At 50.5% G+C, this 22,697-nt stretch overlaps 1 protein-coding gene across 8 annotated transcripts in view; it reads left to right on the top strand.

The window, feature by feature from the left end:
- The window catches only part of HIVEP3 (HIVEP zinc finger 3), a 451,785-nt gene that overhangs the window by 133,666 nt on the left and 295,422 nt on the right, over nt 1-22,697 (top strand). The window lies entirely within an intron of this gene.

Genomic DNA, 22,697 nt, shown 5'->3' with positions numbered 1-22,697 from the left:
GGATCAACAGCTTGCAGTCCGCTTGTATTCTGGGGTGCAACTCAGTAATAAGAAGGAACACTGCTGCTACAGGCAACAGTGGGTGTGAGTTCTCCAAGTGTTATGCTGAAGCCAGTCCTAAAAGAGTGTGTGTTGTACGTGTCTACGAAATCCTCGAAGAGTCCAAACTAATCTGGTGCCCTGTGATGGGGTCGGGGGAGGTGGGGCCAGGGGTTCACCAGGAGGGGGTATAAGGGAACGTTCTGGCATTATGGAAATTTCTGTGTCTTGTTTGGGGGGTGATGGTTACTGGGTATATACATTTGCCAAAAACATCTAACTGTTCATTTGAAGTGTGTGCATGTTCACACATGGCAGTGACAGCTCAGTAAAGCTGATTCTGATGAAAGGACCTAATAAATGTAACATAAAAGTTTCCTTTAAAAGTTAGTATTGAGGGAACTGCTTGTTGACGGTCCGATTCATCGATTTGCTGGAGCTTTTGCCTTGTTAGCAGTCGAGGCTTTTGAGCTTCTTGCCGTCCCTTTGCCCGTTCCCGAGAGTTCTTCCTGTCGACTCACTGAAGGCTTTCTGCGAAATTGTTGATAAGACCATGGTTTTATTGATTTAGTTGTCAGATACGGCACAGATTCTGGAACAGTGTTTCACAGAGATAGTGAAATCACCCCGCTCTCTGGTCGCTCCAGCAGATCAGCCCGACCCTGGCCTCCGTGGAAGCGACTTCATCATCTGATTCATTATCGGGAGGATTCTGCGTCCACTTTTTCATTGCCCACTTAATGTGAGAAGGTCTCAGAGATAATTGTTACAGTTAATTTCCGTGTCATCAAGCGGCTCGTCCTCACTTTTGCAATCTGGTCTCCTGGGGCTTGGCACATAGACCGGACAGTAAGATGTATGGACTTTGGAACAAACGCAGTTTGCTCAGCTTTAAATAGTATTTGTTATACAGTTGTCCAGTGAGCATTTTCTAAGCTTTCAATGCGTGCTTGTCACTGTGGGATGTGTGAAATCCGATCTTAGACTCCAGGCCTGGGGAAGCCTCGAGGGGTCATTTGGTCCAGCTTCTCATTTCAAATGGGCAAGGTCACTGTCCCTTCTTCACGGGCAAAGCATCCCTGTCCCTCCTCCACCCCCAAGGCGTATGTTGGTACCCGGCCCTCCAGTGTGGCTGTACGTAGAGATTGGGCCTTGAAAGACGTAACTAACATCAAATGAGGTCACAGAGGTGGAGCCCTCATCCCAGAGGGATGGTGTTCTCGTGAGAAAGGGAAGCAACAAGAGGGAGGCATGCACAAAGGAAAGGCCATGTGAGGACAGACACAATGAGAGGTGGCCCTCTGCAAGCCAAGGAGAGAGGGCTCAGGAGAAGCCCCACCTGCCTGCACCTTGATTCCAGACTGCCGGCCTCTGGAACATGAGAAAATCACCGTGTGTTGTTCAAGCCCCCCGGTGTGCGGTATTGGGTCACGGCGGTGCTGGCATGCTCGTGCAGCAACGAGGCTGCGAAGTTGGCGTGGACGGAGCATCTCCCTGCCCTTGAGCAGTAGGAAACCTTGGAGAGTCGGTCTGAGTGGTTTGTGAACTTAGTGAAAGCGTATCAAACTCCTTGGTTTTGGCCTATCTTTGTTCTCATTCTTCCAGAAAAATAAAAATAATCATATTTGGTGAGTCCTTAGCAAGAGCAAGGTACTGTTCTGAGTAGTTCATATGTACTAGCTCATTTAATTATTCATGTGATCGTCTGAAGTTAATATTCTTTTTTTAAAAAGTTTTTATTTAAATTCCACTTAGTTGACATACAGTGTAATATTACTTTCAGGTGTACATTATAGTGATTCAGGACTTCCATACATCACCCAATGCTCATCACAAGTGCCCTCCTTAATCCCCATCACCTATCTCACCCGTCCCCCCATCTCTGCTAGTTAATATCCTTATTATTCCCAGTTTGCAGATCTGAAAACTGGAGGACAGAGAGGTTAAGTAGCTTGCCCAGAGTCACACAGCTAGTCCTGGTTCTTGGTGGGGTCAAGACCCTAAACCAGGCGGTCTGTCTTCATCCACCTTGCCCTGAACCAGTGCTCCCTGCCACCTCGGCCGACCCCCGGTAACACCCACAGGACTGTCCTCTAATCTATACCATAGAGCCGCCCCTGGGGAAAGGAACTTTTGGCCTTTTGCTCGACATCTTATTGTTTTCCTTTATTAATAAATTTATAAGTGAATTAATAAGGCTCCTTTATTAAATTTAGAAGTCCTGTTGATTGTGACATCAATTATAGCTGTGTGACGTAGACAGCAGGCTACATTTTAGAATTTTGGAATATGAGTGGAGCTTTTGAATGCTTTGACTGATGATTTGTACCTTTGTTCAGCAGATATTTACAGAATACCTACTGTGTTCCAGGGACTGCGTCAGGTGCCGGGGATGAAATAACAAAAGAATCAGATATGATCTCTGTCTTTATGGAACTCACAAGGGAGATGGAAAGTAACTCAGAGTGTTGTACATGTAAATATTTAGTTAAAAAGTGAAAATAGACAGTAATAAGGAGACTTTGACCCATTGTGGGAGCTAACTAATCATGGTTGAATGAATGAGTCAAAGAAGGAAGGAAGGAAGTCCCACCCAGTCATTCTTTGAAGAAGGGATATTTTGGCTGAGGTCTGAGGTGAGAGCAGGGTCAGCCAGGTGAGGGTGACGGGATGGCCAGTGATCGGCAGGACTGCAGTACCCCCTTCTAGAAGCAGCAGGGGCCCTGAGTTTGGGCCGTGAATGACCTCAGGTGCTTGACTCAGGACTCACATCCTGAGAGAAGTTTTTCCTCTTGCAGCCGCACACATTCGTGTTCTGTTTCTTTTCAAATCTGTTTAGACATTATTTGGGCTGTCTCCTCATTGTTTGTCCTCTAAATGTGTCGCCTAAAAGGTTTGTTCCTTAATAATTTACATTTTTATAGTGTCTGAGGTCTACTTTTTTTCTCCAGGAGGAACACATTTTCAGCTTCATGATGAAAGCTAATGGAGAAAGCACTTTGTACAAAAATTTACCTTATAGGGGCGCCTGGGTGGCTCAGTCGTTAAGCATCTGCCTTCGGCTCAGGTCATGATCCCAGGGTCTTGGGATCGAGCCCCGCATCGGGCTCCCTGCTCGGCGGGAAGCCTACTTCTCCCTCTCCCACTCCCCCTGCTTGTGTTCCCTCTTTCACGGTCTCTCTGTCAAATAAATAAATAAAATCTTTAAAAAAAATTACCTTATAGAGAGGATTACTGAATACATGTGCTCCATAAAGAAAATAACTTGCGTATGGAAAGACTGATCCCTTCCGTGGAAGCTTTTGGGTTGAATGTGGCTTTTGTGCTCTGGCGTTGGATCTCAGGGGATGCTGCGTCGGGTTCTGCTGTTTGCCTGGGGGTGCTGGCGTGGGGGCTCTCTGGTGCCCCTTACTCGTACTGACCATGCTTTCTGTCCATCTGCTGGTGACAGGGAAGCTGTCCTCTTCCATTTGCATATCTCAAGGACAATTAGCAACCAGGGCAGCTGAATTCTTTTAGCTTTTTGATCCCTTACTTGCGACCATCGGATCTCTCCATGTTGAGATGTGACCCCGCCATGTGGTGTCAGGTAGTGAATCCAGAAGGCCCTGTTCCACAGTCTTCAACAAGCAGGTTGATGGAGAGCCAACACTTGCTTGTATCCTACTGACCGAGCAGTGAGGAGCGTGCGGAACATAAACAGACGGGAGGCCGGATGCTGGGGAGAATGTACACGGTTGGCTTGAGCCCCAGCTTTGCCGCACAGCGTCCCTCTGACCCTCAGGCAAGTCACCTGATGTTCTGAATCTTAGTTTCCTCGCTTACAAAAGGGGAGACGTTGGTGTTTATTGAGTCATTATGCTGAGAGCTGTCTGGTTTTTTTTTTTTAATTATTCACATCAGCATTTCATCAACCTTATAAGGTAAGTATTAGTATCTCCATCTAACAGACAAGGAAGCTGAGGCATGGAGCACCTGGTACCACAGCCAGAATCCGTCTCCTTGTCAAGGCAGCGCTAGGATTTGAACCCAGACCTGTCGGCAAGGACCGTGCTTTCCCTTTCCTCCCTCTGTTCCTGCAGGGTGGTTGTGGCGAGCACCCAAGAGCCATGAGCAGGGATGTTCCAAACCTTAGAGCAATTGCTTGTTGTTTTTTCCCATAGATAATTGGTTAGTTTGGCTGAAATCTGAGGCTGCTTTAGGATTGAATATGAACAATTTGGGACTGTTGGCTCCTGGGGTATATCTGTTTTCATTGTTTGTTAGTCCATCTGGCCACCGAGGGGGCTTAAGAGCAAGATGTTTATTTGCATAAAGGTATCCCAGTGCAAATGGATACCCCGTCCCCGCTATGCTGCCATCTCTCACCCGTCAGCAGGGACGCTGTCCCTGTGCATTCTAGATGTTTGTGCATTTGCTGGGCTCTTACTCTGTGAAGAAGTCAAACCTCTATCTGATGGAGTTTATATTCTAGTGAGAAAAACAAAAACCAAGGCCAAAAAAACCCAAACAAACAAAAAAAACCAACCCCAACAACAACCCGTGAAAACTTATATAAACTATTGGTAATCGGGGCTAAGAGACCTGGGTAAGGAAGGAGGCCAGTGTGGCAGGAATTAGGGTCAGCCAGGACAGAGAGGTGGGAGGTGAGGCCCAGCAGGTGGCCAGTGCAGACCCAGGGGGCTTTAGTGGGCCAGTGGAAGGATCTTGATGTTGGATTTGTTTTACTGTTTAGAGACATTGACTTTTACTTGGCGTGAGCTGGGAAGCCTCTGGGACCTTTGAACAAGGGAGAGGGAGAAGGGCAGAGATGGGAGCAGGAAGCCTTGAGGAGAGGCTGTGACAGTTGTCCACAGAGAAGTGTGGCCTGGGTGACAGCAGTGCAGGGGTGGGAAGTCCCTGGGTCCTGGCTGTACTTTGACATGGAACTGATGTCTGCCCTGTACTGCACAGGTGACCGAGTAGGAAGAACCCAAGTTAGGCCATTCATCAGTCGGTGTCCCCCTGGCAGGGAGATGGGTGGGTTTGGCTGCACGAGTACGGTCAGGTGAGACCTCACGGTGCAGGGTCATCTGGACCTTGGGCATCCCGGGTTAAGCACAAGGAAGACAGAATGGCTCCCCATGTGCACAACATGCTGAATGAAATGAAATGCATGGTGTAGACGGGTCATCCTGGGACCTGAGCAGGGGCCTGCCTTGGGGCCAAGTGCAGCTGGAGCATGTCAGGGGCAGTCTGTTGGCCTGTGGGAGGGTCAGGGTGGGAGGGAAGGTGGCAAGGGGCTGCTTGGTGGGGGCCAATAAAAAATGTTGCAGTTTCTTTCTTTTTGCCAGGGATCCGAAACTGTGGCTTGCCTGGGAGTCAGATCTGCCTGCTGCCTGCTTTTGCCCAACCCCTCAAGCTAAGAATGGCTCTTACATTTCCAAATATGTTTGTCAAAAAAAAAAAAGTCAAAGAAAAATAGAATATACAACAGAGACACATGCGACCCTCCAAAGCCTAAAATATTTCCTATCTGGCCCTTTATAGAGAAAGCTTGCTGCAGACAGAGGGTGGCTTAGAGAGACTGGGACCAAGACAAGGCCGCCCCGTCCACCCCACTTTGTGCCACACTCTGGAAGATGGTGCTCGGGTAGACCCCTGGTCCTGGAACGCAGGACAGCACGCTCCCTGCGGTCCCCGCTGAGCACCCCTTTCTAGGAGGGAAGGTCCTCTGTAGCCCGTTAAAGACTGAATGATGGGAAAGGCCTGCCCTGGCCCCCCATCACGGTGGCGGTGAGGGTCCTGTGGGACGACAGAGTCATAGATTTTATGAACTTCAAAGATGACGGTTTTGCCCATTGTATCTGACGTACTCTGAGGTTGCCCTTTCTGTTATGGGTACCCTGGCATCGAGCGCCCTTGAGACAGAGTCTGGGTTTAAGGCAGGATGTATATGGTGAGTTGGGACATTTAGAGTCTTATCCAGCTCTTCGGGTGACCTGTGAATGGCCGTTAGCCTATCAGGGACTGTGCTCTGAGACCGCTGACCATACGAGACGGTGTGTTGGGGGAAGGGACCAGCCTCATGTCATTTGAATGCCTGATGGGCCAGCTGTGCTCCTTGGAAAAACACCCAGTATGCCAGAAATCAGCCAAGGTCAGGGAGAAACGGATCCAAGACAAGACTGATTTGGAGAAGGGAAGGTAGCCAGGGAGGAAGGAAAAAAGGAAGAGGTAGCGGGTAAGGGTCACCTTGTCAGCATAGTTGACCTTCTGCGCCGGGCGAGCCAGGCTGGTTCTGGGTCCAGACCCAGTAAATCCCACGGAGTGGCCAAGTTCACTGTGGGTCCTTGGCAAGTAGCCTGCCACAGAGGACAGGCCACGCTACATACAGAGGCCAGCGGGCAGGCCGGGCAGTGGCCAGTCTGGGGTCGCCTCCAAGCGGCAGGTCAGCCCAACCTCTCTGGCTTCCAGCTCTGGCTGAAGGAGAGAGGGCCTCGACGCCTACTTTTGCCAGTGTGGTGGCACCAGTGCTTTCCACCATGTCTCCATCCCTGGGGCCTGGGCAGAGGGTTTGGGGCCCGCCACCCCCCCCCCCCAGACATGTCCATCCCCACCCTCTCAGGCAACAGACGGAGGGCATCTGCACCCCAGACTTTGAGAACTGCCTGCATCAAGGGGATGAGGGTTCCTAGAATGTCGGCCTGAATCTGCCTCCAGTGGCGAACTTCAGCTCGGCTGGGTAGTTACCGTCTCCGTCTGTTCCCCGGCAGCGGGGTAGGACACCAGCTGTGGTCACAGTAGGGGAGGGAGGGCACGGACCGGCTCGGATTCTGACATTCTTTTCCATCGTGAAAGCCTGGTTAGTTGATTTGTCAACTCCTTTGCGCCTGTTTGTGAACTCAAAGCTCCGTGTTATGTTTTTCCATTTTTAGTTTGTTTTTCGTTTTGTTTTCCCCGATCCTGAACTACCTGCAAGAGACAAACGGTGTTACCCGGGGTGCTAGCCGTAGTCGGAACTGCTGCCGCTGCTGCTGCCGCCTCCCATAGCTGTAAATTTTAATTTTTACGAGTTCCTCTTACAGCCGATGTAAGGGTCCTACAAACGAATCAAACCCAATTTTATTCCTGACTAATAATTTATAAACTGAATTCAAATCTGAAGTTCCCTGGTCACATCTCACTTTGCTTTAAAGTAATTCCCACCTCCGCAGAGTATAATGCAGACAGTTTCCCCAGGTCATTTTTAACAGGGCAGCCAGTACGCAGAGCTGCCCTCCTTTAATGACAATTCGAAGAGATGACAAGGCTGAGACCTGAGGTCGTCCCTGTGGTCAGGGACGTGACAACTCTGCAGCATCCCCCAGGGCAGGGGCCGGACGGCGGGTGCTGGTGGTGCCTCTGTGAGCCTCGGAATTTGGGGTCCCAGCCCTAGCTCCCCCTCCCACCACTGCCTAAGGGCTTCCAGGCAGAGGGCGTGTAGCAGGAGGGGCGCACACACGTCCGGCTCGCTGGTGGTGCCCTTGGCAAGGGGCAGGTCTCCTGCCTGTGCCTGTCACTCCTACCCCCCCCCCCCCAATCTGTGTTCAGCTCCAGATGCTGTCCGGGCTCTGACTAAAAGCTGGCATCGAGGAGGATATAAGCAAGGGCTTTAAATTTCCTGCATACCAAGGAGAAAGTGGATTTAAAAAAATAGATCCAAATATCAAAATTGAAAAGAGGCCCAAGTTAACCCCTAGGGGGTCAAGTCTGATGATGGGAAGGTTTGTACACCTTATGACAAGTCCCTCCACTTTTGCAACTGAGCTGCCCCAGCCTCCGAAACTGGCAGGAAACACAGTGCTCTCATTAACTGCTGCAAGACTTCTCTGGAAACCCAGATTAAGTAGCTCTGTGAGGGGAATCTGCTTATCAAAATACCGATGAATAGGCTGGGTCAAGGGTGAGAGTCAGAGGCAGCCAGTGCTGAAGCATAAAGCCCTTGGATTAGAGCGAGTCGCTCAGTCGTTCTGCCTGTTTTAGCTGCTAAAGCAATTTGCAATCTGGATGGGATGTTCCTTTGATAGTCTTCCTTACCCAGAGTTTTTCCCTGGGCCAGCCACCCCTCAGCTGTGTCACTGGGGAGCGGCCATCAAGACATCTTCTGGGAATTCCTTTCCATCCTGGTAGCTGCAGTCGCTCCAGTCTGTACATCCTGAGGTCCGAGGTCCTCCCCATGCCCAGAAGTCACCCATCGGAGACCTGTTTGGGGAACAAGCAGGCACGCTTCCATGTGAGAGGACCAGCCTAAAGATAGCCATGGGCCACTCCATTGTTCTTTTTTTGGGGGGGAGCTTTAGAAATGGCGACAAGTTCCATCACTTTTCTGGACTTCATTTTCTCATCCATAGTAAATGGACTGGGGGTGATGACTCTGGCTCTCAGAGCCTCTGGGTCTTTCCAGCTCTCTCTGCACATGGCGCACCCTCTGTGTGCACCGCGTCTCCCTGCACCTTCCCCCCGGGAACGGTCCTGCTCCTCCTACCCGACCCGGGCGCCAAAGATGCACAGGGAGTTTGGAAGGAAGGGAAGAAAACTGCACGCCCCGATCTTGAGGCCGCTGGGGGTTGTCAAGCAGAAGAGCTTGGAGGACCTGAAGGGCAGGCAGTATACAAATTGAACAGTTGTTAGCCACTTTGATGTAGAGGATGGCATCTTCACTTCTCTCTCCAATTTTTTCCCCCAGATGGATGATTCGGGGGGAATTTTCTGCAGACAGCTAATCCCATTCAGAAATTCTTCTTTGCTTCGATCATGGCCCTTCTTCACCTGGATGTACTGCCCATTTCCAGCCCTAGTCAGCTCTCACAATTGTAAATTTTAATTTCAGCTTGGCAGACAGGGAACCCTGGACTATAAAATGTCCAGTGATGTGTCCAAGATCCCACAATCAGTGGGTTGGGAGAGCCAGAATTACTGGGGTCTCATTTATATACAGGGAAATGCACAGATCAGTTTTGATAAATTCATGCACCTGGTGAGCCCACACCCCCCATCCAGTGAACCAGAATTCAAGTCACTCTCTTGGCCACAAATGTGAGATTATGGAAAGCACAGAACCTGATGGGATTTCAGCTCCCATGAAGAAGACCTTCACATTCCCTGCTGTCCCCATTCCCTGAACTGGCATACGACATTGGTCCCTTGCCTTTCCTCTCTTGTCCCATTCCCAGGGCCTGTGTCTTTCTTTGAGATGGACTTCAGATTTCTACCTGGTGTAGACGGGGTTATCTAGGAAACCAGAAATAACTGCAGATTCCAGGCTGTGCAGATTGGGTGATCTTCAGCCACTTCTTTAGAGCCGCATACTACTGACCTTCTCTGCTTTCCCCCCACTCTCTTGCCCTCAGGTCACTGGAAGCATCCCTACAGGGCCCAGTTTGCTTTCAGGTCCCCAGCTGAAGCAGATCTGACCCTCCGGCTTAACTTACCAGGAGGCGGTGGCTGGTAGCTGCAGATGCTGGGTGACACGGGGACGGAGGAGTCTGTGTTTGGGAATGTGTGTGACAAGCGGAGGAGAAACGCCTCTGAGAAGCTTCTGTTTGACTCATCTTTGTCTTCCAGGAACTGGAGGAGGTGTGCATTTCACACGCTCACGTCCATTCCACCTTAAGCATTTGCCTTTTTTTTTTTTTTTTTACGCTCATTGTTTCCTTCCCTCCCACTGTCATTCAGAGTAAGTGCAGCTGCAAGCAGGCACTTGGGGTTACCTCTCTGAAGGGACTGCTTATCTGCCATCTGTATCTGTGGAGTGAGAGCACTTGTGTCTACATCAGCAAAGCTGGGGAATCATGAGACCCCTTGTCTCTTAGGATCTCTATCTGATTGCCTTGCCTGACTCTGAAAATCCAAGACTCCTGACTTGCCTTCAGTGCTCCTTTCACAACTAGCTGCCCGTCTTTGTTGAAATCTGTGCTCCTCGGTCCCGGTGCCTCTGTGGGTCAGCTCCCGGACTCCCAGCGTTTCTAAAGAGGTAGGAGGCAGGCTCGGAGGGAACAGAGTCGCGCAGTAATGTGATGGAGAAAATGCACGCCAGGCTGTTGGCAGGGCTGGGGCTGGGGGTGGAGGAGGAGGAGCTGATGGGAGGGGACAAGGGCTGAGGGAGGGGAAGAGGAGAGAAATGACTCAGTACTTCTGTGCTGGGCCGTGAGCATGTGCTTCGGTGCGAATCGCTAAGTCCTACCGAGCTTGCAGAAGCGAGCATTCGAGATCCGGGCTTCTCAGTGTCCCCCTTCCTGTTCTTTGTGACTGATCTCAACCTGGGGTCTGATCAACTGGTAGGGGAGAATCAAGAGCAGAAGAGGAGGTAGGGGTGTGCAGAACCCCTACTAACTGGCTGTTTGGACAGACAGCCGTTTCGATGTCACCGCTAGCACTTCAGCTGCGTCTGTCATTCCCTTTAGAGCAATTGCAGAGCATCGTCTGCGGCCTCCTGTTTTCAGGGGATGCCTGCCTTTTGGATCTTTGGGCCTTTTCAGGTTCTTGCAGAGGTGCCTTTACTGTCCCAGTGTGGATGCGTCCCTTCTCCCCTCCTCAGCTCCAGCCTGTTTCCTTACCATTGACAAGGCCCCCACCACCTCACGGCCTCCAAGCTGCAGGTTGCCGGATTCATCCTTAAGTCCTCTTACCGAATCCTTCCCCAGACCCCTTAGATGTTTGCTTCACAGCATCTTTCTTTCTTTCTTTCCCTCCCATGGCCAACACCGTGGCCCAGCTCTGGCCATTGGCAGCTTGGGCAATTGTAAAAGCTGCCTAATGTTCTTGTCACCGCTAGCCTACGTGCGCACGCGCAGTGTCCCCACAGAAAGCTCAAGTCTTTAAGATTCTCCTTTAATTATGCTAATCTGCTGTTCACACGTCTCCAACTGCTCCCTGCCGCTTATTGGATAAAGCCCAGACTTCTCTGTGTGGGATTCAGACTTCTCCGAAATCTGGCCTCCTTCCTCCCTATCACATTCTCTTCGTCTCTGCCTCTCTTACACAAACCCCACTCTGGGGCCAAGAGCGCAGGCAGCGTGGGCTGCCCTCAGAGCCCCCCCAGGCTGCTGTCACGGTCTCCCCTCTCCCCCAGAGGCCAGCTCCCTTCTTTTTTTTTTTTTTAAAGATTTTATTTATTTATTCGACAGAGATAGAGACAGCCAGCTAGAGAGGGAACACAAGCAGGGGGAGTGGGAGAGGAAGAAGCAGGCTCATAGCGGAGGAGCCTGATGTGGGGCTCGATCCCAGAACGCCGGGATCACGCCCTGAGCCGAAGGCAGACGCTTAACCGCTGTGCCACCCAGGCGCCCCGCCAGCTCCCTTCTTATCCACCTGCCCAAACTCCCCCCACCCTCCAGAGTTGAACACAACCCCTTTCCCATAAGGCCGGCTGGCGGTCCCCTGACTGTGCCGGCTGCCCTCTGGGGCCTCTGGTGGCACTCCCTGCAGGGACTCTGCTTGACTCCCCGCGTACCCTGCTTCCAGCTGCTACTGGGACTCTCAGCTCCTCGGCTGCATCACAAGCCCCCAGCGTGGAGCCCCGAGGTGTGGCGTTTCCCGCCCAGCCCCTGGCCCGGCGCAGCACGCTCACGGGCCTGCACAAGTCCTTTCTGAGGGATCGCAGTGTACTGCTCGAGTGAGGCTCAGCTGTAAGTGACCCCAGACTGAGGATGGAGCAAGCGTTTTGTTTGGGGTCATTAGCCAACCAGCCTCTGACCAGGGCGGCGTGCAGAGCTCCAGGCTCCGTGCAGCACGGGGCTCTCCCCGCACCCACTCCCTCATCGGAGGGGCGTGCTGAGGGGCTGGCAGGAAGGACGCCCTTCCTTCTTAGTTCGGAGTTTCACTCCCGTTGCCAAGAACCAGAGTCCTGGCTTTGCCTCCATCTGATTCCAGCTCCCTCCTGGACGAGGCTCTTCTTTGTGCTTGATCCTGGCTGCCGATTTGACTGGCCTGCCGCTTCAGGTCTGTGCGCGGAAGGGCGCCCACGGGGACATCTGCCAGGTCCTCCCCCACCTGGGACTTCTTCCTCACAGTAGTAATTGAAGAGATGGGAGCGCTCGGTTTCCAACTGCCCTCATGCCTGTGGGGCCAAACCCAGCAAGAAACTTCAACCGTGACAGCCAAAATGGGGGAGATTGGGGGGCGGAAAAAAATCCCCTTGGTAAAAACGTAGAAGGTCCTCTGAAAACACTGTAAAATTCTGGCCAAAGGATTCAGATACGTTCAGACCCACTTCTACTCCAAGAGCACTCTGTAAGAGTGGATAGCTAGCAAATCTGAACCCGGTGTCTGCTTACTACGAACACAGTGGCATTCTCCAAGTCCTCACAGGCTTTCGGCCAGCTCAGGAGAAAACTGCAGTGTAAACACATGTGGGGGAGTGGAATAAGGAGGGCGTTCTATGACCAGTGATTGTACCAAAGCTGAATGCAAAGCAAGGAAGAAAGTTCTACAAATATGGCTGAAGTCAACAGATTGCTGGCCACACCTTGGAAGCCTTTGTGCTACATTGACCTTGAGAGTGAAGGTGTTTGTTGTAACAGGATTTGCTCTGTACCCTCCCCACTCCACCCCCCCACCCCGCGAAGTTTTTTCATCTTGTCGAGGGGGAGACTTAACAGAATTCTCTTCTGTCATCTACCAGAATTATCTACTAGAGGCATAGGCATGTCATTTTGACTTTTCTTTCTGATTTAACTCAGGCATCTTCATGCAGAGGTTCATGAGGGATGTTGAGATATCAATTTTATCTTGGGAAAACATGGAGGCCACTGATATTGGTGGGTCCCCAGAGTCCAGCTGTTGATTTGTAGGCCTTCTTTTCTTTTCTTCTTCTTTTTAAAAAAGATTTATTTATATATCAGAGAGAGAGAGAGAGCGCACAAGTAGGGGGAGCGGCAGGCAGAGGGAAAAGCAAGCTCCCCACTGAGCAGGGAGCCTGATGCAGGACTGGATCCCCGGACCCTGGGATCATGACCTGAGCTGAAGGCAGATGCTTAACCAACTGAGCCATCCAGGCGTCCTTAAGTAATCCCAGTGTTAGAAAGGACCTCAGAGCTCCGGAGTTCCAACTTTCCACAAGGTAAAGGAATGCCCGGTTCCGTAATGTGTGACTATCTAGCCCTGTTTGACCCCTCTCAGCAGTGGGGGTTCCACTTCGAGCTGTCTATTCGGCTGCCTCTAATTACTAAGACGGACTTCCTTTTTAAACATGAACAGGCAGTTCACAAGAGAGGCAATACAAATGAAAACCGGTTCAATATCCCTGGTAATTAAAGCAAGGCAAATTAAAACAATGAGATGTTCTTCCCCTAACAGATTGGCAAAGATTTTCTCAAAGGTTCGTACTCAGTGGAGACGAAGATTTGAGGAAATGGGCCAACACTTGTTATGTGTTAAAAGCCTTTAAATCCATATATCCTTTGATTTGGCAATGCTGTTTCTAGTGCTTTCTCTTAAGAAATGATCCTGTTTGTGTGGTGGGCCTTTAGCTGTAAGGATACTCCTAGTGGTGATGCTTCTAGTGAAGCCTGAGGAGTAGCCGAGTCTCTAACGACTGGGGCTTGGTGAAGTCAGTAGTGCGACACCCTAAGCATTTCTTAGACATTGTGTGTTCACGAGCTCACTCGAACCCTCACAATACTACTACGAAGTAGGCTGTTAGTTTGGCAATTTTACAGATCAGATGAGCCATGACGAAGTCAGGTAACTTCAGTAAGACGATCTAGATGGCTAATAGTGGAGGCAGGATGTCCACCTGGGTGGTCGATCTCTCCGGAGCCCACACGTTCTTAACCCGTATGCTCCACTGCCTCCGGAGCAGACATGTGAAGTAGCAAATACGTGTTTAGTGGAACGTGGAACTCTACCCCATTCCTGCTTAAAATACCAAAGCCTTCCTGAATATATGTGACATGACTTTTACAATTGAAATTTTTAAAAAATTTTGTATTATGTTATGTTAGTCACCATACAGTACATCATTAGTTTTTGATGTAGTGTTCCGTGATTCATTGTTTGCATATAACACCCAAGTGCTCCGTGCAATATGTGCCCTCCTTACTACCCATCACCGGCGGCCTGTCCCAATCCCCCACCCCTCTCCCCTCTGAAACCCTCAGTTTGTTTCCCAGAGTCCGTAGTCTCTTGTGGTTCAGTCCCCCTTCTGTTTACCCCCCTTCATTCTTCCCTTTCTTCTCCTACCGATCTCCCTGCTATTCCTTATGTTCCATAAATGAGTGAAACCATATGATAATTGTCTTTCTCTGCTTGACTTATTTCACTTAGCATTATCTCCTCCAGTCCCGTCCATGTTGCTGCAAATGTTGGGTAATCGTTCTTTCTGATGGCTGAGTAATATTCCATTGTATATATGGACCACAACTTCTTAATCCAGTCATCTGTTGAAGGGCATCTCGGTTCCTTCCACAATTTAGCTATTGTGGACAATGCTGCAATGAACATTGGGGTACATATGGCCCTTCTCTTCACTACGTCTATATGTTTGGGGTAAATACCCAGTAGTGCAATGGCTGGATCATAGGGTAGCTCAATTTTTAACTTTTTAAGGGACCTCCACATTGTTTTCCAGAGTGGCTATACCAGCTTGCATTCCCACCAACAGTTTAAGAGGGTTCCCCTTACTCCACATCCTTTCCAACATTTGTTGTTTCTTGCCTTTTAAATTTTTGCCATTCTAACTGGTGTAAGGTGGTATCTCAATGTGGTTTTGATTTGGATTTCCCTGATGGAAAATCATTTTTTCTTTTTTTTGTATTTAGCCAAACTCTGATTTTCTGTACATTTACCCATTTTAAAACTCATTCATTTACCAAATTTTCCTTGAGCTCTTCCAACAAGCCAGGCATGGTGATAGCTCTTCTAGATCCGCAGGGTCAAAAAGTGGCCAGGCCTAGTTGGTATAGAACTTCTGTGCCAGGGAGGAGACCTGTGAGAAATAAGTTAACAGACGTCAAGGGCTGCCATTTATTGATGCCAACTGTGTGCATGTGGCATTAATCCTCAAGGTCACCCAGTCAGAAGGCAGTGGGGCTAGGATTCATCTCTGGCAGGGGCTGCCTAGCCTAAGCTTCTTACTTCTCCAGCTTCTCCTGCTCTTTGTAGTCCAGACACATAGGCCTTTCTTGCCTTAGGACCTTTGCATTTGACATCCTTTCTGCCCAGAACACTCACTCTCCCCTTAGATCTTGGCATGGTGGCCTCTCATCGTGCAGCTCAGAGAGGCCTTCGCCGAGCTCCCAGTCTAGGGTTGCCTGTCCCATCACCTCCATGGTCATTCTTGATCACTTCTATCATATCACCTTGTTTTATTTTCTTTGTGGCCATTATCACTATCTAACATTATCTGACATTGTTTCACCTGCTGGATTGTAAGCTCTGTGGAAAACATAGCCCTTATCCTTTTGTTCACTCCACTATCCCTGGTACCTAACAGTCCCCAGCACGTAATGGGTGCTACTGCAGATAGGGGGAAATGAATCAATGCAGGTATGATGAGCACATCGCCGAGAAGTCTCACTCCAAAGTGAGACACCCATGTGGGAGGCCGTGGAAGGTGAGATGATCCACTGGGGGCTGGAAGAAAATAAGACGGACAGATGGACACATAGATACACAGGTGGGCACACATGCCTATGTCATCCTTTCTATTTTTATGAATAACAGAGTGTGAATATTTACAGATAAATATACTCATATGCAGGTATACTCAAATGTTTGCTGCTAGGGCACATTACCAAAAAACTTTGGGGTCATTGGCCTAGAGGGAGAGACATATGAGGAAACAGGCCATTCCAATGTGGTGTCATCAATGCTCTCAACAGAGTGAGCACAGAATGCCATCAAAGCATATAGAAGGTCATCTAACCTGCTATGGGGGTTGGATAATGATGAAAACTTAACATTTGTTTCTTATTGTTTTGTTAGTATTAGTAATTATTGTTTTTAGAACCATCCAAAAATACACAAGCTTTTATTTTTAGACCATTAGAGCAACGTAAGTGACCATAGCCCTTATGGTAATTTTCCTAATAAATGGTGAAAGAGAGAGCACTTCAAATTTCACAGTTGACTAGTTAGAGAGGTTAATTTCTGAAGAGTTCAGATACGGCTGTTAATGACCTGTGGTTAAATATCCGACTTGTCCTTGCTTTCTGAGCTGCAAAATTAATCTGAGAAATAGAAAAATAAGCATGTCTTTAACATTGGTCTTCTAGCTAGAGAAGCCATGGGGCACAGCGGTGGAGGAACCTGGGCTCTGGAGTCTGGTGAACTTGGGCTTGAGTCTCACTCTTGCCTCTTTCTTGCTGCCTGACTTGGAGCAAGCCCCTTTGGATCCCTCATCTACGAAATGCGCAAACGAATACCTGCCTCGGGGCCAGCATGTTGGAAAGATGAAACAGAACAAGGAACATGAAAGGCCCAGCTCTCGGGGCCTGGTGGGTCTTGTTGAACGTCAGTCCCTCCCGAGGTCCTCTGTTTAGAGAGAAAACCCCATGTGGTTGGAAAGCGCGTAAGCAGACATCCTTCAGAATACCATCAAGAACGTGCTTTTTCTTCTTTGTACTTGATTAAACGGAGTCATGCTCGAACAGATCCTTCTTTAAGTCCTTTACATTGATTTCCCGTAGACCACAGCCATCCTTCCTGAGGTGGTGTTGACCCTTGACATTTTGCCGGTGATACTCTCAGGCTGTAACCCTCCTTTCCTTCCTGGGCTCAGGAGTGAACGACGCTGCAGCTGGATGTCTGTACTCCGAATAACTCTTGTCTTGGGAGCACCGAGGGTTGCATTTGGGTTGTAGCAGAGTAAACAGAGAAGCCGGGACCTTGGCCTGGGAACCTCCCACGTCCCAGGAGTGAGGCCTCTCGTGGAGCTGGGGAGGAGGGGCGGGTGGCCTGTCTGGGGGGAGGAATTGGACGGGGAAGGCGGAGTGCAGCAGACTCCTTGGCGTGCACTGCAGAAGGATTCCCTGAAGGGCTGCACAGAGAAGAAATGTGCTGTGTGCTTGGCAGGCCAGAAACCACAGAGAACCTGGCAATGCTTTTTGAGGGTTTGGGAGCAGAAAAGCAGACTCCCTAGGTGGTTATTTATAGAGCCGGCAGCAGTAATGATCAGTTAGGAAAAATAAATTATAACTCAGTTGAACCTGAAATAACTTTTCTTTTGCAACCCCAGGCATTCCACACAGGCTGCTCGCACACCACTCCCTCCTCATAGTGTTCCTGGAGGCCGAGGGCCCACGCCAGGCTTGTTTGTGCCCTCCCCGAAGCTTCTGAGCACCCCACAAGGCAGCAGGCAGAGAGACAGAGAGAGAGTTTCTGGCTAGAAACAAAGAATTCTGGCCAGATGACTCCTTTCCTTCTCCCCTGTACCCCTCATGGCAAAGCCATCCCTTCTCTCCTCCCTCAGCACGGCTGTGACATGCAGCAGAAGGTGGGCCTTGCTGGGAATGTGGACTCCGAGGTGCGCCGAGCCTCCGCTTTCGCACGCCGTGTTCACATGAGTGTGCGCGCATCGGCTTGTTTTCGGCGGCTGTGCTTTGGCTGCAGCGGGAGCTTCTTAGCATAGCGCCTTCCGAGAAGCCGGTTGCCGACTCTGGGTTCACAAGGCCCCCGGTGTTTCATCCCCCCTCAGCCGGCAAGCAAGACCACCGTGCTGTTCACACTGACAGCTTGGCAGTGGGGTCACTGTGAGCTGCCCGACCTGCCGCTTGGCATCTTGACGCATGGGCATCCGTCCTGGTTCCCCTCTCCCACCCATCTGTTCCTTCTTTTCTCATCATTCATTCGTTCGTTCGGTTGCTTTTCAACCAGCAAGCGTTTACTGAGTATCGACGAGGCAGAAATAAACCTGGAGATTACACACTGGAGGCACTCGAGCCAGTCTGGCCTGCAGATGCATTGTATTTGGCTCACGGCGTGGTGTCTTAAATTTGAATTTGCTGCTGACACAGAAAGATGGGGTGATTTCACATGAGAACGCTGATACCAGGCTTCTCCCCCAGAATCTAAAGTTCTGGCAATATCAGCTCACATTTCCATGTGCTAGTATTTTCCATAAGGGCAGCTGCCTCCTTTAGGTGGGGCTGGCCCCTGTGATTCAGTACTGAGACTTCCAGTTGTCTGGTTGCCACCAAGACAACCACCATCGAGGTCCCATACACGAGCTGTTTCACCCATTTATGTGACCTGCGTGGCCCCTTATGCATTTGAATCTGTGGCCCCTGGTGCAGACCCTAATCTGAGGGACTTTATGGTCCGTAGAAGAGACGGACAGGGGATTTAAGTCCCAGAAGAGCACCATGAGAGCAATGTACTTGGGGAGCATGGGGAGGAAGAGATTGATATTGACGAAAAGTCAGGTCTTCATGGAGAAGGTGAGTTTGGAACCAGGTGTTTAAAAGGCAGTGAGAACATGCCACGATGAAGCTGTGAAGGGCACCATGGACGAAGAGCTTAGTCTGTATAGAAGCTCAGAGTGGGGAACAAGCAGGGAAGTCCAGTGCGACAGGGTGAGGAACCTGAGCAGAGTTGGGGGTGAGGCTGTTCTCTCTTCAGTGGGATGCCACGTAGCCAGCTCTGCCCCACCCCAAGCCAGAGACCAGGGGGCCCTTCACACCCACTTCCAGCTAGCGGATCCTCCAGTGTCTGCCCCAGAGAGCAGGGTGGTCCTGTGAACAAGTCCCAGACCTGTCTGCCAAGATGTACCTTGAATAGCAGAGTCCTGCTGTCCCTCCCCACCCTATCCCAGAACCCCAGGTGAGTAGGAGGGCAGAAGGAGAAGGAGAGGATAAAACAGATCTGTCTCCACCCTCAGAAGGCAACAGGTGGCCCTGAGCACCAGCCCAGTGAGGGGACAGGCTGAATAAGTCTCTGTGGTCCCCCTCCCTCTCTAGCCTCTTTCTCTCTGCCTCCCTTGAAAGCCAGCAATCCTCAACACATGAATTCCCCCGGTCCTCTCCCTGGCACGCTCACACTTTCATTATCATTTATAGGCTGGTATCTCCCCAACTGGCATCGTCAGCCAACCCAGAACTGAGGGGAGGTGGGGGGGGGGAGGGGGGATCTTGTAGCTTCTGGACGATTCACCTTGGAGCGTTCATAAGTACCTCAAACGCTCCCAGCTTCCATCCCTTTCATACCTGGAACTCCCTTTCCTGCCCTCTCTCCACATTGTAATCCTTCCGTTCATTAAGCCCTTTGAAACACGGTGATGTCCCCCGGAAGCTTTCCAGATTCAAGCGACTACCAGCACCCATCACCTCCTACCATTGCCGGAAATGAAAGAACTGGCCTGGGATCCAGACGCCCTGATCAGTACAGCATTTAGGAGCCAGGAGAGAACTCAGCTCCTGAAGATGACCTAGTACAGCGCCTCACCTTGGTCCCCACGTGCCCCAGCCTGTGTGTCTCTTTTCTGGCAGCGAACAGAGCCGTTCACGGTGGTTGTGATGAATTCTGTGTCCCCAGACAGAGTGGATGCCGCTCAGAGCAGGGACTGGCTGCTGTGCTTGGACTTTCCCCAAAGGTGGTGCGCCGCTGCGTGAAGACGGTGCCCGGTTGTGTGTGGCTAGTAGCCTTGCCCGACGGAATTGAACTCTTGGTAGAAGGGATGAGAAGTGACTCTTCGCGTGCAGACCTGTCGTTAAGGTTATCACTTCACGAAGAGTGGAGTCAGTGTCCAGTGTAGCCCCGAGTGACTGGGTCGGGGGAGGGGACGTCTGTACCATCAAGGCAGCCTTTGGCCAGGAGCCTCTTTGCCTGGAGCGTTAAAATTGGGTGAATGGGGAACTGGGTAATGCAGGGTTGGTCCGCAGGCCTGTGGGGAAGGGAGGGTGTAGCCCCACCCCCAGCCCCTGTTGGGGCCTCAGGAAGCCGGAGCCTGGTGATAAGACGGAACCTTGGCTTCTCTGAAGTCCCCATCTCTGGGACTCTGGGTTGTCCAGAGAATTTTGGCCTGCAGTTGAGGGATTTCGGCCAGTTTTCTACCACTTGCCCTGGTTCGGTTCCACGGGTGGTTTTCCCCATGGTCTTCTGTGGCTTCCCACAGTGGTCTTCTCCTGGGCTTCCTTCTGCCTGCGCCATCTGTGGCTGTCGCGCTGGCCGTGACACTGCGGGCAGCTCTGAGTGGCCAGTGTCAGTGCCCCAGGGCTGCTGCTACCGGCCTGGGGCCTTCCACTCAGCAGCCTGGGAGCTGGGCGGAGTGGGTAGAATTAAGAGAGGCAGCAGAGCAGGACTGGGTGGAGACACACATCCTGAGAAACGTCACAGATCTGGATCCCCCCCCCCAGAGATGACATGGTCTTATTATTAATAATTCAATAGCAAGTTATAGTCTTTTACTGTTTAGAGACTTTCCATAGTGCTAACTTCCTTGATGCACACAGGTACCCTATGCCTAGAGTATTTCACCATCCCCATTTTACAGATGAGGAAGCTGAGGCTCAGAGAGATTTAAATGACTTGTCTAGGGTTTGAAACCAAATCTCTTGACTCTAAACATCACATCATTACACTGTAGAATTTGCCCCTTGCATCCTATAACCAGGTAGACCTGACTGACCAACACCTTCTCTGTGTGAAAGGGCACAGAGCTGGGGAGAGATTCGGCACCATCCTCAATCCCTGAAACTTCCTGTCTACTCTCTCCTGTCAATGAGAATGCCAGCCTAAGGGTTCATTTTTTCTTTCCACATTGCGTTAAAGCATATGGAGTCCAACTCCTACCATTGAAAGGGTGAGAAATTGGTAGGAAAGTCTTGAATTCCTACTTTGGGAACCATGTTGGAAGAAGATGCTCTGTTTCAGTCTTTGGTACGTCCATTTATTCATCCACCAGGTGTGTGTAGAGAGCCTGCTACATGCCAGGTACTGTTCTAGATGCTGGAGTTACGGTGGTGAACAAGACAGGCCAAGTCCTGTCCTCTTGGAGCTCACGTCCTGAAGCTGGGTGGTTATGAACACGTAAATGACGAGCAGAGTGTTTCAGGTGGCGCTATACAGAAAATGCGGAAGGGTGATGGGGCAGAAAGTACCTGGCGGACGCAGGGAGTGAGATCCGCTTGGGTCCGTGCTCGTAAGAGACTCTTGACGAGGAAGCACACAACCTAAGGTGTGGGTGACAGAAGGAGCCTGACGTGAGAAAACCAGGGGCAACAGTTTTCCAGGAAGAGGGACCAGGAGGGCAAAGGTCCAAGTGGAAACTCAGAAGGAGATTTTAAGGAAATAATACTCACGATGGCGTTCAATGACGTGGAATGTCCTCACTGCGGTTCGGCAACACCGTGCCTGGTGGGAGGACTTATCCTGGGAACCTACACACGTGTAATGGGATTTCTGCAAGAAAACCAGATCTGAGTTCTAGGCAGTGGATTCACAGTTGAACTTGGAGAATCAGGAACCACTTCCATCACAGGCTTACTGAGAACTGACCATGGCATAGAACGAGTGGTTTGGCACGAAGTACGGACAGGAAGAAAATGCCTACATTCGCTGATGGCAGAAACTCTTCAGCCTTGTGACTCTCATGATGGCAAAAGTCAGGAGGTTTTCTAAGGTTCCATAGTTATGATTTTAAATAGTGCTGTTGGGGTTTCTAGTCTGCATTCTGCTATTGATTATCTTTTCTTCATCGTTTTTTGGAACAAGTCACCTAACCTCCCTAGACTTGGTGCTGTTGCGTTAAGTGAGTGAGTGAGAGCAGCTGGGTTCTAGGGAGCGTCTTGTTCTCTCTCTGTGAATGCCTTCAAACGCTTGCGTTCATCAACAGCGGGTTGTCTTTGTGTTGCAGCCTTTTCTGTGCCTCTGCGTTGGGTGAGGTATGAGTGCTGAGTGGAAGTGAGTCATTCGGAACAGTAGCGGCTCCTTCACGTGAGAGGTGCTGCTGAGAACCCCTCTTGGCGTAGACCAGTTGTTCCCGAAGTACGGTCTCCAGGCCGGCACCAGCAGCAGCACCTGGGAACTTGTTAGAAGTGCCAATTCTCAGCCTCTCCCCCAGAAACGTTGGGGATGTCACCGAAAAATCCACGTTACAACAAGGCCTCCAGGTGACTTTGCACACTGAAGTTTGAGAACCACTGGTGTAGAGTGTGCTTTAAGATTTGGGGACTACCAGTGATGGCTTCTTGTATTTCAGTCATTCTTGTGGTCACAAGAAATGGTTATATTTGTAAGATGTGTAGCCAGCGTGGCTCGGCGAGCAGTCTCGTGGCTGCAGAGCAGAAGGAAAACTCCTGGCCCATGCTGGGATCGGGCCCCAGCTCATCATGTCCCCGTCCACTACCCTAGGGGAGCAGCTTGGAGGAGAGCATTAGCAAGGGGGCGCACTCATCTGAGAGGAAGCCTCGAGGGAGGCCACCCCTGGATGTGCTTCGGCGGAGGCTGGTTTGAGTAGAGCAGGTTGTTGATTATGGTTAGTGTTCACATTTTTTTTTAAAGTAAGGAACTGTCCTGACCTTACACATAGTTGGCAGGTCTGCCCGCACCTGTGTTGTGAAGATCAATGGTGTCAAAAGTCCTGGGTCCCAAATAAAAAGTAATCTGGTGACCGTGCTGTACAGTGAATTTAGACTTCTGATCCAGTTTGGTCTCTTGCCTAAATGTCCACTTATAAATCTAGAATGAGGTGACCAGATGGT

This window comes from Ursus americanus, chromosome 12 (assembly GCF_024610735.1).
Source record: "Ursus americanus isolate L20-20 chromosome 12, mUrsAme1.1.p, whole genome shotgun sequence".
Classification (NCBI taxonomy): Eukaryota; Metazoa; Chordata; class Mammalia; order Carnivora; family Ursidae; genus Ursus; species Ursus americanus.
Note: the sequence above shows the minus strand (reverse complement) of the source record. Positions and strands in the feature narration are given on the sequence as shown.